The sequence below is a fragment of the Natrix helvetica genome (assembly GCF_964273705.1).
Source record: "Natrix helvetica genome assembly, chromosome: 6".
NCBI lineage: Eukaryota > Metazoa > Chordata > Lepidosauria > Squamata > Natricidae > Natrix > Natrix helvetica.
The window spans coordinates 54,954,145-54,970,253 of record NC_138553.1 but is presented as its reverse complement, the minus strand read 5'-3'; positions in this window follow the sequence as shown (position 1 = coordinate 54,970,253).

The following is a 16,109-nucleotide window of genomic DNA, read 5'->3' as shown; positions in this document are numbered from 1 at the left end:
TGGCAAAAGAGCCCAATTCACCCAGAAACGTAACTTTTGACCCAGAGCTCAGTTTCGAACCACATGCATAAGTTAGTGGTGTCCTGAGTCGGGGAACCTAAAAAACCACTCCATTCGCTGATCTGAGCTTTCCCTGAGGAGATACACCAAAGCTTATATCAGAATTGGAAAAAGAGCCCAATTCAGCCAGAAACGTAACTTTTGACCCAGAGCTCAGTTTCGAACCACATGCATATGTTAGTGGTGTCCTGAGTCGGGGAAGCTAAAAAACCACTCCATTCGTTGATCTGAGCTTTCCCTCAGGAGAAACACCAAAGATAATATCAGAATTGGCAAAAGATCCCAATTCAGCCAAAAACGTAACTTTTGACCCAGAGCTCAGTTTCGAACCACATGCATATGTTAGTGGTGTCCTGAGTCGGGGAAGCTAAAAAACCACTCCATTCGCTGATCTGAGCTTTCCCTGAGGAGTTAGACCAAAGCTTATATCAGAATTGGCAAAAGAGCCCAATTCATCCAGAAACGTAACTTTTGACCCAGAGCTCAGTTTCGAACCACATGCATATGTTAGTGGTGTCCTGAGTCGGGGAGGCTAAAAAACAACTCCATTCGTTGATCTGAGCTTTCCCTCAGGAAAAACACCAAAGATAATATCAGAATTGGCAAAAGATCCCAATTCAGCCAGAAACGTAACTTTTGACCCAGAGCTCAGTTTCGAACCACATGCATATGTTAGTGGTGTCCTGAGTCGGGGAAGCTAAAAAACAACTCCATTCGCTGATCTGAGCTTTCCCTGAGGAGATACACCAAAGCTTATATCAGATTTGGCGAAAGATGCCAATTCAGCCAGAAACGTAACTTTTGACCCAGAGCTCAGTTTCGAACCACATGCATATGTTAGTGGTGTCCTGAGTCGGGGAAGCTAAAAAACCACTCCATTCGCTGATCTGAGCTTTCCCTGAGGAGTTAGACCAAAGCTTATATCAGAATTGGCAAAAGAGCCCAATTCACCCAGAAACATAACTTTTGACCCAGAGCTCAGTTTCGAACCACATGCATAAGTTAGTGGTGTCCTGAGTCGGGGAACCTAAAAAACCACTCCATTCGCTGATCTGAGCTTTCCCTGAGGAGATATACCAAAGATAAAATCAGAATTGGCAAAAGATCCCAATTCAGCCAGAAACGTAACTTTTGACCCAGAGCTCAGTTTCGAACCACATGCATATGTTAGTGGTGTCCTGAGTCGGGGAAGCTAAAAAACCACTCCATTCGCTGATCTGAGCTTTCCCTGAGGAGATACACCAAAGCTTATATCAGAATTGGAAAAAGAGCCCAATTCAGCCAGAAACGTAACTTTTGACCCAGAGCTCAGTTTCAAACCACATGCATATGTTAGTGGTGTCCTGAGTCGGGGAAGCTAAAAAACCACTCCATTCGCTGATCTGAGCTTTCCCTGAGGAGATATACCAAAGATAAAATCAGAATTGGCAAAAGATCCCAATTCAGCCAGAAACGTAACTTTTGACCCAGAGCTCAGTTTCGAACCACATGCATATGTTAGTGGTGTCCTGAGTCGGGGAAGCTAAAAAACCACTCCATTCGCTGATCTGAGCTTTCCCTGAGGAGTTAGACCAAAGCTTATATCAGAATTGGCAAAAGAGCCCAATTCAGCCAGAAACGTAACTTTTGACCCAGAGCTCAGTTTCGAACCACATGCATATGTTAGTGGTGTCCTAAGTCGGGGAAGCTAAAAAACCACTCCATTCGCTCATCTCAGCTTTCCCTGAGGAGATATACCAAAGCTTATATCAGAATTGGAAAAAGAGCCCAATTCAGCCAGAAACATAACTTTTGACCCAGAGCTCAGTTTCAAACCACATGCATATGTTAGTGGTGTCCTGAGTCGGGGAAGCTAAAAAACCACTCCCTTCGCTGATCTGAGCTTTCCCTGAGGAGTTAGACCAAAGCTTATATCAGAATTGGCAAAAGAGCCCAATTCAGCCAGAAAGGTAACTTTTGACACAGAGCTCAGTTTCGAACCACATGCATATGTTAGTGGTGTCCTGAGTCGGGGAAGCTAAAAAAAGCATTCCATTCGCTGATCTGAGCTTTCCCTGAGGAGATACACCAAAGCTTATATCAGAATTGGCGAAAGATGCCAATTCAGCCAGAAACGTAACTTTTGACCCAGAGCTCAGTTTCGAACCACATGCATATGTTAGTGGTGTCCTGAGTCGGGGAAGCTAAAAAACCACTCCATTCGCTGATCTGAGCTTTCCCTGAGGAGTTAGACCAAAGCTTATATCAGAATTGGCAAAAGAGCCCAATTCACCCAGAAACGTAACTTTTGAACCAGAGCTCAGTTTCGAACCACATGCATATGTTAGTGGTGTCCTGAGTCGGGGAACCTAAAAAAACCACTCCATTCGCTGATCTGAGCTTTCCGTGAGGAGATACACCAAAGCTTATATCAGAATTGGAAAAAGAGCCCAATTCAGCCAGAAACGTAACTTTTGACCCAGAGCTCAGTTTCGAACCACATGCATATGTTAGTGGTGTCCTGAGTCGGGGAAGCTAAAAAACCACTCCATTCGCTGATCTGAGCTTTCCCTGAGGAGATATACCAAAGATAAAATCAGAATTGGCAAAAGATCCCAATTCAGCCAGAAACGTAACTTTTGACCCACAGCTCAGTTTCGAACCACATGCATATGTTAGTGGTGTCCTGAGTCGGGGAAGCTAAAAAACCACTCCATTCGCTGATCTGAGCTTTCCCTGAGGAGTTGGACCAAAGCTTATATCAGAATTGGCAAAAGAGCCCAATTCAGCCAGAAACGTAACTTTTGACCCAGAGCTCAGTTTCGAACCACATGCATATGTTAGTGGTGTCCTGAGTCGGGGAAGCTAAAAAACAACTCCATTCGTTGATCTGAGCTTTCCCTCAGGAGAAACACCAAAGATAATATCAGAATTGGCAAAAGATCCCAATTCAGCCAGAAACGTAACTTTTCATCCAGAGCTCAGTTTCGAACCACATGCATATGTTAGTGGTGTCCTGAGTCGGGGAAGCTATAAAACCACTCTATTCGCTGATCTGAGCTTTCCCTGAGGAGATACACCAAAGCTTATATCAGAATTGGAAAAAGATCCCAATTCAGCCAGAAACGTAACTTTTGACCCAGAGCTGAGTTTCGAACCACATGCATATGTTAGTGGTGTCCTGAGTCGGGGAAGCTAAAAAACCACTCCATTCGCTGATCTGAGCTTTCCCTGAGGAGTTAGACCAAAGCTTATATCAGAATTGGCAAAAGAGCCCAATTCAGCCAGAAACGTAACTTTTGACCCAGAGCTCAGTTTCGAACCACATGCATATGTTAGTGATGTTCTGAGTCGGGGAAGCTAAAAAACCACTCCATTCGCTGATCTAAGCTTTCCCTGAGGAGTTAGACCAAAGCTTATATCAGAATTGGCAAAAGAGCCCAATTCAGCCAGAAACGTAACTTTTGACCAAGAGCTCAGTTTCGAACCACATGCATATGTTAGTGGTGTCCTGAGTCGGGGAAGCTAAAAAACCACTCCATTCGCTGATCTGAGCTTTCCCTGAGGAGTTAGACCAAAGCTTATATCAGAATTGGCAAAAGAGCCCAATTCAGCCAGAAACGTAACTTTTGACCCAGAGCTCAGTTTCGAACCACATGCATATGTTAGTGGTGTCCTGAGTCGGGGAAGCTAAAAAACAACTCCATTCGTTGATCTGAGCTTTCCCTCAGGAGAAACACCAAAGATAATATCAGAATTGGCAAAAGATCCCAATTCAGCCAGAAACGTAACTTTTGACCCAGAGCTGAGTTTCGAACCACATGCATATGTTAGTGGTGTCCTGAGTCGGGGAAGCTAAAAAACCACTCCATTCGCTGATCTGAGCTTTCCCTGAGGAGTTAGACCAAAGCTTATATCAGAATTGGCAAAAGAGCCCAATTCAGCCAGAAACGTAACTTTTGACCCAGAGTTCTGTTTCGAACCACATGCATATGTTAGTGGTGTCCTGAGTCGGGGAAGCTAAAAAACAACTCCATTCGCTGATCTGAGCTTTCCCTGAGGAGATACACCAAACCTTATATCAGAATTGGCAAAAGAGCCCAATTCAGCCAGAAACGTAACTTTTGATCCAGAGCTCAGTTTCGAACCACATGGATATGTTAGTGGTGTCCTGAGTCGGGGAAGCTAAAAAACCACTCCATTCGCTGATCTGAGCTTTCCCTGAGGACTTAGACCAAAGCTTATATCAGAATTGGCAAAAGAGCCCAATTCAGCCAGAAATGTAACTTTTGACCCAGAGCTCAGTTTCGAACCACATGCATATGTTAGTGGTGTCCTGAGTCGGGGAAGCTAAAAAACAACTCCATTCGTTGATCTGAGCTTTCCCTCAGGAGAAACACCAAAGATAATATCAGAATTGGCAAAAGATCCCAATTCAGCCAGAAACGTAACTTTTGACCCAGAGCTGAGTTTCGAACCACATGCATATGTTAGTGGTGTCCTGAGTCGGGGAAGCTAAAAAACCACTCCATTCGCAGATCTGAGCTTTCCCTGAGGAGTTAGACCAAAGCTTATATCAGAATTGGCAAAAGAGCCCAATTCAGCCAGAAACGTAACTTTTGACCCAGAGTTCAGTTTCGAACCACATGCATATGTTAGTGGTGTCCTGAGTCGGGGAAGCTAAAAAACAACTCCATTCGCTGATCTGAGCTTTCCCTGAGGAGATACACCAAACCTTATATCAGAATTGGCAAAAGAGCCCAATTCAGCCAGAAACGTAACTTTTGACCCAGAGCTCAGTTTCGAACCACATGGATATGTTAGTGGTGTCCTGAGTCGGGGAAGCTAAAAAACCACTCCATTCGCTGATCTGAGCTTTCCCTGAGGAGTTAGACCAAAGCTTATATCAGAATTGGGAAAAGAGCCCAATTCAGCCAGAAACGTAACTTTTGACCCAGAGCTCAGTTTCGAACCACATGCATATGTTAGTGGTGTCCTGAGTCGGGGAAGCTAAAAAACAACTCCATTCGCTGATCTGAGCTTTCCCTGAGGAGATACACCAAAGCTTATATGAGAATTGGCAAAAGATCGCAATTCAGCCAGAAACGTAATTTTTGACCCAGAGCTCAGTTTCGAACCACATGCATATGTTAGTGGTGTCCTGAGTCGGGGAAGCTAAAAAACCACTCCATTCGCTAATCTGAGCTTTCCCTGAGGAGATACACCAAAGCTTATATCAGAATTGGAAAAAGAGCCCAATTCAGCCAGAAACGTAACTTTTGACCCAGAGCTCAGTTTCGAACCACATGCATATGTTAGTGGTGTCCTGAGTCGGGGAAGCTAAAAAACCACTCCATTCGCTGATCTGAGCTTTCCCTGAGGAGATACACCAAAGCTTATATGAGAATTGGCAAAAGATCCCAATTCAGCCAGAAACGTAACTTTTGACCCAGAGCTCAGTTTCGAACCACATGCATATGTTAGTGGTGTCCTGAGTCGGGGAAGCTAAAAAACCACTCCATTCGTTGATCTGAGCTTTCCCTCAGGAGAAACACCAAAGATAATATCAGAATTGGCAAAAGATCCCAATTCAGCCAGAAACGTAACTTTTGACCCAGAGCTCAGTTTCGAACCACATGCATATGTTAGTGGTTTCCTGAGTCGGGGAAGCTAAAAAACAACTCCATTCGTTGATCTGAGCTTTCCCTCAGGAGAAACACCAAAGATAATATCAGAATTGGCAAAAGATCCCAATTCAGCCAGAAACGTAACTTTTGACCCAGAGCTCAGTTTCGAACCACATGCATATGTTAGTGGTGTCCTGAGTCGGGGAAGCTAAAAAACCACTCCATTCGCTGATCTGAGCTTTCCCTGAGGAGTTAGACCAAAGCTTATAATAGAATTGGCAAAAGAGCCCAATTCAGCCAGAAACGTAACTTTTGACCCAGAGCTCAGTTTCGAACCACATGCATATGTTAGTGGTGTCCTGAGTCGGGGAAGCTAAAAAACCACTCCATTCGCTGATCTGAGCTTTCCCTGAGGAGTTAGACCAAAGCTTATATCAGAATTGGCAAAAGAGCCCAATTCAGCCAGAAACGTAACTTTTGACCCAGAGCTGAGTTTCGAACCACATGCATATGTTAGTGGTGTCCTGAGTCGGGGAAGCTAAAAAACCACTCCATTCGCTGATCTGAGCTTTCCCTCAGGAGAAACACCAAAGATAATATCAGAATTGGCAAAAGATCCCAATTCAGCCAGAAACGTAACTTTTGACCCAGAGCTGAGTTTCGAACCACATGCATATGTTAGTGGTGTCCTGAGTCGGGGAAGCTAAAAAACAACTCCATTCGCTGATCTGAGCTTTCCCTGAGGAGATACACCAAACCTTATATCAGAATTGGCAAAAGAGCCCAATTCAGCCAGAAACGTAACTTTTTTTTGTAATAAAATTTTATTGGTTTTTCAAAATTTATAGGGAAAAGGGTAAATGGACAGGTATACAAATTTTGGCAGTTGCAAAGTGTGTGAGGCCCCCCTCCCTCCATACCCATAGCGTACATTTATATATAATGCATTAGTATATAATTGATTATAATCAGCATATTAGTTCTATTATTAAATTCAATCAAATTAAACATTACAATATAAAATCCAAATATAATTCCATTTTCACTTTCGGTCAATTTATAATAATATGATTTTCATATTTATTTCTGTGATCTGAGTCTTCTTGCTATTGCCCCATCTCCCTCCACTGGCAGAGCTCTGGCCCCTCCCGTGTCCTGCGTGTCCGTTGTAGTGTCTGGTGGTTTCTCTAGGAGTGTTTTATTTTTTTCCATAAAGGCCTGCGCCTCTATGGGTGAATTAATTCTGATTCTTGTCTCCTCCCAGAATATCAGCATACCTTCAGGCATCAACCATCTAAACCACACCCCTTTCTGGTATAATTTATTCGCTAATTGCGAATAATTTTTTCTTTTTTCTCTAATCTTCTTAGGGATCTGCTTCAGAATGGTTATCTCCATATCATGATATGTCAATGCTTGCCCCCTTTGTACACCCAGAATTTCATCTCTTGTGGTTTTTCTAAGGAATTTAATGTGAACCTCCCTGGGTAAATTGTGTGTTCTAGCATAAGCTGAGTTCACTCTATAAACCAGATCTATATCCCACCCCATCTGTTGTTTTTCTTTGTGTGTATAGTCAGCCAGAATGTTTGTCATGATGTCCCTTATATTTTCCCCATCTTCTTCTATAACATTTTGAAATCTAAGATAATAGGACATTCTCTCAAATTCTAATTTCATCTGTTGGATGTCAAGATCTTTGTTCCCTTTCTGCACGGCTTCCACCACCCCCCTCACCTCCTCCACCCCCCCTTCCACAAAATTCAGTCTTTGTGAGTTCTTATATATTTGGGCTTGATTTTCTTTAATTTCATCTTTCATTTCCCTTAACTGTTTCTTGATTTCCTCCTGGCCCTGTAGAATTTGTTGAAGCATTTGTTGAAAGTCCATCTCTGTAGTCTTATGTTGCATCAGTTCTGTTATCTTTGACTGTGTGGCTGGACTGGATGTTGCGGATGTTGGAGCAGAAGTGGCAAAGCCAGGTTTTCCAGGAGGGGGTCTTTTAGATGCCATCCTTTATAACGTTAAAAGTTCAGTCCAAATATAAAGTAAGCAATTAGAAAAGAAGGGTAGCCAGGTGAATCCGGGAGCAGAATAACCAGGCAGAAGAGAATCTCTCCAATAAGTCTGGCAATAGATAGAAAATTTCCCCTAGAAGGTTAAAAAAATACCAATCCACAAGAGGTTCCTCTGGGAGACACGGAGACAAAGACCGGAAGCCTGAATTTTAAAGGTGGAGTCAGGTTTCAGAGTTCATAAAGACAACGGAAGTGTGCCATCTTGCCCTGCCAGTTTTGGGCACAGAGGCGTAACAAAGTTTTAAAAAGTTCCAAAAGTCCTCAAATCATTGTAATATGTAAAATTAAATTGAAAAGAAAATCATCTCAGCCTAAGTGAGGCTTCATTCGTTGGCTCTCCCCCCTCCTCCTTCCCCGGGGGCTGAGAGCAAAATTGTTTCTTGCCGCTTGTCCAAGGGGGGGGGGAAAACCCCCCTCCCTCCAGCCGCACCTCCAAAATGCTCCGAAAGTTATTTTAAAGTTTTAAAAGCTGAATCAAATCTTCATGCAAAGTAAGGGATGAAGAGAGAGGCAACCTCACCGCACCGCAGCTGCTTCCTTCAATTGTAGCATTCTCCAGTCGGCTTGTAGCGAGGCGCGAGGCGTGGAAACGCGATGCGCCCTCCGAGCTTGCTCCCCGGTGCCTTGGGCGCGCGAGAGAGCCCCCGCCGGCTGCCGCCGCTGCAGGAGACCTCCGCGATGCCGCCCCTCCGGCAGGACCCCTCTGCGGGGTGTCCTGTGCCCCCCAAGGAGTGGGGAAGCCCACCGGGGAGCCGGAGCGGGCAAAGAGCTGCCCGTCGCCGCCGCCGCCGGAACCGGAACTCCCAGAAACGTAACTTTTGATCCAGAGCTCAGTTTCGAACCACATGGATATGTTAGTGGTGTCCTGAGTCGGGGAAGCTAAAAAACCACTCCATTCGCTGATCTGAGCTTTCCCTGAGGAGTTAGACCAAAGCTTATATCAGAATTGGGAAAAGAGCCCAATTCAGCCAGAAACGTAACTTTTGACCCAGAGCTCAGTTTCGAACCACATGCATATGTTAGTGGTGTCCTGAGTCGGGGAAGCTAAAAAACAACTCCATTCGCTGATCTGAGCTTTCCCTGAGGAGATACACCAAAGCTTATATGAGAATTGGCAAAAGATCGCAATTCAGCCAGAAACGTAATTTTTGACCCAGAGCTCAGTTTCGAACCACATGCATATGTTAGTGGTGTCCTGAGTCGGGGAAGCTAAAAAACCACTCCATTCGCTAATCTGAGCTTTCCCTGAGGAGATACACCAAAGCTTATATCAGAATTGGAAAAAGAGCCCAATTCAGCCAGAAACGTAACTTTTGACCCAGAGCTCAGTTTCGAACCACATGCATATGTTAGTGGTGTCCTGAGTCGGGGAAGCTAAAAAACCACTCCATTCGCTGATCTGAGCTTTCCCTGAGGAGATACTCCAAAGCTTATATGAGAATTGGCAAAAGATCCCAATTCAGCCAGAAACGTAACTTTTGACCCAGAGCTCAGTTTCGAACCACATGCATATGTTAGTGGTGTCCTGAGTCGGGGAAGCTAAAAAACCACTCCATTCGCTGATTTGAGCTTTCCCTGAGGAGATACTCCAAAGCTTATATGAGAATTGGCAAAAGATCCCAATTCAGCCAGAAACGTAACTTTTGACCCAGAGCTCAGTTTCGAACCACATGCATATGTTAGTGGTGTCCTGAGTCGGGGAAGCTAAAAAACCACTCCATTCGTTGATCTGAGCTTTCCCTCAGGAGAAACACCAAAGATAATATCAGAATTGGCAAAAGATCCCAATTCAGCCAGAAACGTAACTTTTGACCCAGAGCTCAGTTTCGAACCACATGCATATGTTAGTGGTTTCCTGAGTCGGGGAAGCTAAAAAACAACTCCATTCGTTGATCTGAGCTTTCCCTCAGGAGAAACACCAAAGATAATATCAGAATTGGCAAAAGATCCCAATTCAGCCAGAAACGTAACTTTTGACCCAGAGCTCAGTTTCGAACCACATGCATATGTTAGTGGTGTCCTGAGTCGGGGAAGCTAAAAAACAACTCCATTCGCTGATCTGAGCTTTCCCTGAGGAGATACACCAAACCTTATATCAGAATTGGCAAAAGAGCCCAATTCAGCCAGAAACGTAACTTTTGACCCAGAGCTCAGTTTCGAACCACATGCATATGTTAGTGGTGTCCTGAGTCGGGGAAGCTAAAAAACCACTCCATTCGCTGATCTGAGCTTTCCCTGAGGAGTTAGACCAAAGCTTATATCAGAATTGGCAAAAGAGCCCAATTCAGCCAGAAACGTAACTTTTGACCCAGAGCTGAGTTTCGAACCACATGCATATGTTAGTGGTGTCCTGAGTCGGGGAAGCTAAAAAACCACTCCATTCGCTGATCTGAGCTTTCCCTCAGGAGAAACACCAAAGATAATATCAGAATTGGCAAAAGATCCCAATTCAGCCAGAAACGTAACTTTTGACCCAGAGCTGAGTTTCGAACCACATGCATATGTTAGTGGTGTCCTGAGTCGGGGAAGCTAAAAAACAACTCCATTCGCTGATCTGAGCTTTCCCTGAGGAGATACACCAAACCTTATATCAGAATTGGCAAAAGAGCCCAATTCAGCCAGAAACGTAACTTTTGATCCAGAGCTCAGTTTCGAACCACATGGATATGTTAGTGGTGTCCTGAGTCGGGGAAGCTAAAAAACCACTCCATTCGCTGATCTGAGCTTTCCCTGAGGAGTTAGACCAAAGCTTATATCAGAATTGGGAAAAGAGCCCAATTCAGCCAGAAACGTAACTTTTGACCCAGAGCTCAGTTTCGAACCACATGCATATGTTAGTGGTGTCCTGAGTCGGGGAAGCTAAAAAACAACTCCATTCGCTGATCTGAGCTTTCCCTGAGGAGATACACCAAAGCTTATATGAGAATTGGCAAAAGATCGCAATTCAGCCAGAAACGTAATTTTTGACCCAGAGCTCAGTTTCGAACCACATGCATATGTTAGTGGTGTCCTGAGTCGGGGAAGCTAAAAAACCACTCCATTCGCTAATCTGAGCTTTCCCTGAGGAGATACACCAAAGCTTATATCAGAATTGGAAAAAGAGCCCAATTCAGCCAGAAACGTAACTTTTGACCCAGAGCTCAGTTTCGAACCACATGCATATGTTAGTGGTGTCCTGAGTCGGGGAAGCTAAAAAACCACTCCATTCGCTGATCTGAGCTTTCCCTGAGGAGATACTCCAAAGCTTATATGAGAATTGGCAAAAGATCCCAATTCAGCCAGAAACGTAACTTTTGACCCAGAGCTCAGTTTCGAACCACATGCATATGTTAGTGGTGTCCTGAGTCGGGGAAGCTAAAAAACCACTCCATTCGCTGATCTGAGCTTTCCCTGAGGAGATACTCCAAAGCTTATATGAGAATTGGCAAAAGATCCCAATTCAGCCAGAAACGTAACTTTTGACCCAGAGCTCAGTTTCGAACCACATGCATATGTTAGTGGTGTCCTGAGTCGGGGAAGCTAAAAAACCACTCCATTCGTTGATCTGAGCTTTCCCTCAGGAGAAACACCAAAGATAATATCAGAATTGGCAAAAGATCCCAATTCAGCCAGAAACGTAACTTTTGACCCAGAGCTCAGTTTCGAACCACATGCATATGTTAGTGGTTTCCTGAGTCGGGGAAGCTAAAAAACAACTCCATTCGTTGATCTGAGCTTTCCCTCAGGAGAAACACCAAAGATAATATCAGAATTGGCAAAAGATCCCAATTCAGCCAGAAACGTAACTTTTGACCCAGAGCTCAGTTTCGAACCACATGCATATGTTAGTGGTGTCCTGAGTCGGGGAAGCTAAAAAACAACTCCATTCGCTGATCTGAGCTTTCCCTGAGGAGATACACCAAACCTTATATCAGAATTGGCAAAAGAGCCCAATTCAGCCAGAAACGTAACTTTTGACCCAGAGCTCAGTTTCGAACCACATGGATATGTTAGTGGTGTCCTGAGTCGGGGAAGCTAAAAAACCACTCCATTCGCTGATCTGAGCTTTCCCTGAGGAGTTAGACCAAAGCTTATATCAGAATTGGGAAAAGAGCCCAATTCAGCCAGAAACGTAACTTTTGACCCAGAGCTCAGTTTCGAACCACATGCATATGTTAGTGGTGTCCTGAGTCGGGGAAGCTAAAAAACAACTCCATTCGCTGATCTGAGCTTTCCCTGAGGAGATACACCAAAGCTTATATGAGAATTGGCAAAAGATCGCAATTCAGCCAGAAACGTAATTTTTGACCCAGAGCTCAGTTTCGAACCACATGCATATGTTAGTGGTGTCCTGAGTCGGGGAAGCTAAAAAACCACTCCATTCGCTAATCTGAGCTTTCCCTGAGGAGATACACCAAAGCTTATATCAGAATTGGAAAAAGAGCCCAATTCAGCCAGAAACGTAACTTTTGACCCAGAGCTCAGTTTCGAACCACATGCATATGTTAGTGGTGTCCTGAGTCGGGGAAGCTAAAAAACCACTCCATTCGCTGATCTGAGCTTTCCCTGAGGAGATACTCCAAAGCTTATATGAGAATTGGCAAAAGATCCCAATTCAGCCAGAAACGTAACTTTTGACCCAGAGCTCAGTTTCGAACCACATGCATATGTTAGTGGTGTCCTGAGTCGGGGAAGCTAAAAAACCACTCCATTCGCTGATCTGAGCTTTCCCTGAGGAGATACTCCAAAGCTTATATGAGAATTGGCAAAAGATCCCAATTCAGCCAGAAACGTAACTTTTGACCCAGAGCTCAGTTTCGAACCACATGCATATGTTAGTGGTGTCCTGAGTCGGGGAAGCTAAAAAACCACTCCATTCGTTGATCTGAGCTTTCCCTCAGGAGAAACACCAAAGATAATATCAGAATTGGCAAAAGATCCCAATTCAGCCAGAAACGTAACTTTTGACCCAGAGCTCAGTTTCGAACCACATGCATATGTTAGTGGTTTCCTGAGTCGGGGAAGCTAAAAAACAACTCCATTCGTTGATCTGAGCTTTCCCTCAGGAGAAACACCAAAGATAATATCAGAATTGGCAAAAGATCCCAATTCAGCCAGAAACGTAACTTTTGACCCAGAGCTCAGTTTCGAACCACATGCATATGTTAGTGGTGTCCTGAGTCGGGGAAGCTAAAAAACAACTCCATTCGCTGATCTGAGCTTTCCCTGAGGAGATACACCAAACCTTATATCAGAATTGGCAAAAGAGCCCAATTCAGCCAGAAACGTAACTTTTGACCCAGAGCTCAGTTTCGAACCACATGCATATGTTAGTGGTGTCCTGAGTCGGGGAAGCTAAAAAACCACTCCATTCGCTGATCTGAGCTTTCCCTGAGGAGTTAGACCAAAGCTTATATCAGAATTGGGAAAAGAGCCCAATTCAGCCAGAAACGTAACTTTTGACCCAGAGCTCAGTTTCGAACCACATGCATATGTTAGTGGTGTCCTGAGTCGGGGAAGCTAAAAAACAACTCCATTCGCTGATCTGAGCTTTCCCTGAGGAGATACACCAAAGCTTATATGAGAATTGGCAAAAGATCGCAATTCAGCCAGAAACGTAATTTTTGACCCAGAGCTCAGTTTCGAACCACATGCATATGTTAGTGGTGTCCTGAGTCGGGGAAGCTAAAAAACCACTCCATTCGCTAATCTGAGCTTTCCCTGAGGAGATACACCAAAGCTTATATCAGAATTGGAAAAAGAGCCCAATTCAGCCAGAAACGTAACTTTTGACCCAGAGCTCAGTTTCGAACCACATGCATATGTTAGTGGTGTCCTGAGTCGGGGAAGCTAAAAAACCACTCCATTCGCTGATCTGAGCTTTCCCTGAGGAGATACTCCAAAGCTTATATGAGAATTGGCAAAAGATCCCAATTCAGCCAGAAACGTAACTTTTGACCCAGAGCTCAGTTTCGAACCACATGCATATGTTAGTGGTGTCCTGAGTCGGGGAAGCTAAAAAACCACTCCATTCGTTGATCTGAGCTTTCCCTCAGGAGAAACACCAAAGATAATATCAGAATTGGCAAAAGATCCCAATTCAGCCAGAAACGTAACTTTTGACCCAGAGCTCAGTTTCGAACCACATGCATATGTTAGTGGTTTCCTGAGTCGGGGAAGCTAAAAAACAACTCCATTCGTTGATCTGAGCTTTCCCTCAGGAGAAACACCAAAGATAATATCAGAATTGGCAAAAGATCCCAATTCAGCCAGAAACGTAACTTTTGACCCAGAGCTCAGTTTCGAACCACATGCATATGTTAGTGGTGTCCTGAGTCGGGGAAGCTAAAAAACCACTCCATTCGCTGATCTGAGCTTTCCCTGAGGAGTTAGACCAAAGCTTATAATAGAATTGGCAAAAGAGCCCAATTCAGCCAGAAACGTAACTTTTGACCCAGAGCTCAGTTTCGAACCACATGTATATGTTAGTGGTGTCCTGAGTCGGGGAAGCTAAAAAACAACTCCATTCGCTGATCTGAGCTTTCCCTGAGGAGATACACCAAAGCTTATATCAGAATTGGCAAAAGAGCCCAATTCAGCCAGAAACGTAACTTTTGACCCAGAGCTCAGTTTCGAACCACATGGATATGTTAGTGGTGTCCTGAGTCGGGGAAGCTAAAAAACCACTCCATTCGCTGATCTGAGCTTTCCCTGAGGAGTTAGACCAAAGCTTATATCAGAATTGGGAAAAGAGCCCAATTCAGCCAGAAACGTAACTTTTGACCCAGAGCTCAGTTTCGAACCACATGCATATGTTAGTGGTGTCCTGAGTCGGGGAAGCTAAAAAACCACTCCATTCGTTGATCTGAGCTTTCCCTCAGGAGAAACACCAAAGATAATATCAGAATTGGCAAAAGATCCCAATTCAGCCAGAAACGTAACTTTTGACCCAGAGCTCAGTTTCGAACCACATGCATATGTTAGTGGTTTCCTGAGTCGGGGAAGCTAAAAAACAACTCCATTCGTTGATCTGAGCTTTCCCTCAGGAGAAACACCAAAGATAATATCAGAATTGGCAAAAGATCCCAATTCAGCCAGAAACGTAACTTTTCATCCAAAGCTCAGTTTCGAACCACATGCATATGTTAGTGGTGTCCTGAGTCGGGGAAGCTAAAAAACAACTCCATTCGCTGATCTGAGCTTTCCCTGAGGAGTTAGACCAAAGCTTATAATAGAATTGGCAAAAGAGCCCAATTCAGCCAGAAACGTAACTTTTGACCCAGAGCTGAGTTTCGAACCACATGCATATGTTAGTGGTGTCCTGAGTCGGGGAAGCTAAAAAAACCACTCCATTCGCTGATCTGAGCTTTCCCTGAGGAGTTAGACCAAAGCTTATATCAGAATTGGCAAAAGAGCCCAATTCAGCCAGAAACGTAACTTTTGACCCAGAGCTCAGTTTCGAACCACATGCATATGTTAGTGGTGTCCTGAGTCGGGGAAGCTAAAAAACAACTCCATTCGTTGATCTGAGCTTTCCCTCAGGAGAAACACCAAAGATAATATCAGAATTGGCAAAAGATCCCAATTCAGCCAGAAACGTAACTTTTGACCCAGAGCTGAGTTTCGAACCACATGCATATGTTAGTGGTGTCCTGAGCCGGGGAAGCTAAAAAACCACTCCATTCGCTGATCTGAGCTTTCCCTGAGGAGTTAGACCAAAGCTTATATCAGAATTGGAAAAAGAGCCCAATTCAGCCAGAAACGTAACTTTTGACCCAGAGTTCAGTTTCGAACCACATGCATATGTTAGTGGTGTCCTGAGTCGGGGAAGCTAAAAAACAACTCCATTCGCTGATCTGAGCTTTCCCTGAGGAGATACACCAAACCTTATATCAGAATTGGCAAAAGAGCCCAATTCAGCCAGAAACGTAACTTTTGACCCAGAGCTCAGTTTCGAACCACATGGATATGTTAGTGGTGTCCTGAGTCGGGGAAGCTAAAAAACCACTCCATTCGCTGATCTGAGCTTTCCCTGAGGAGTTAGACCAAAGCTTATATCAGAATTGGGAAAAGAGCCCAATTCAGCCAGAAACGTAACTTTTGACCCAGAGCTCAGTTTCGAACCACATGCATATGTTAGTGGTGTCCTGAGTCGGGGAAGCTAAAAAACAACTCCATTCGCTGATCTGAGCTTTCCCTGAGGAGATACACCAAAGCTTATATGAGAATTGGCAAAAGATCGCAATTCAGCCAGAAACGTAACTTTTGACCCAGAGTTCAGTTTCGAACCAGATGTATATGTTAGTGGTGTCCTGAGTCGGGGAAGCTAAAAAACAACTCCATTCGCTGATCTGAGCTTTCCCTGAGGAGATACACCAAAGCTTAT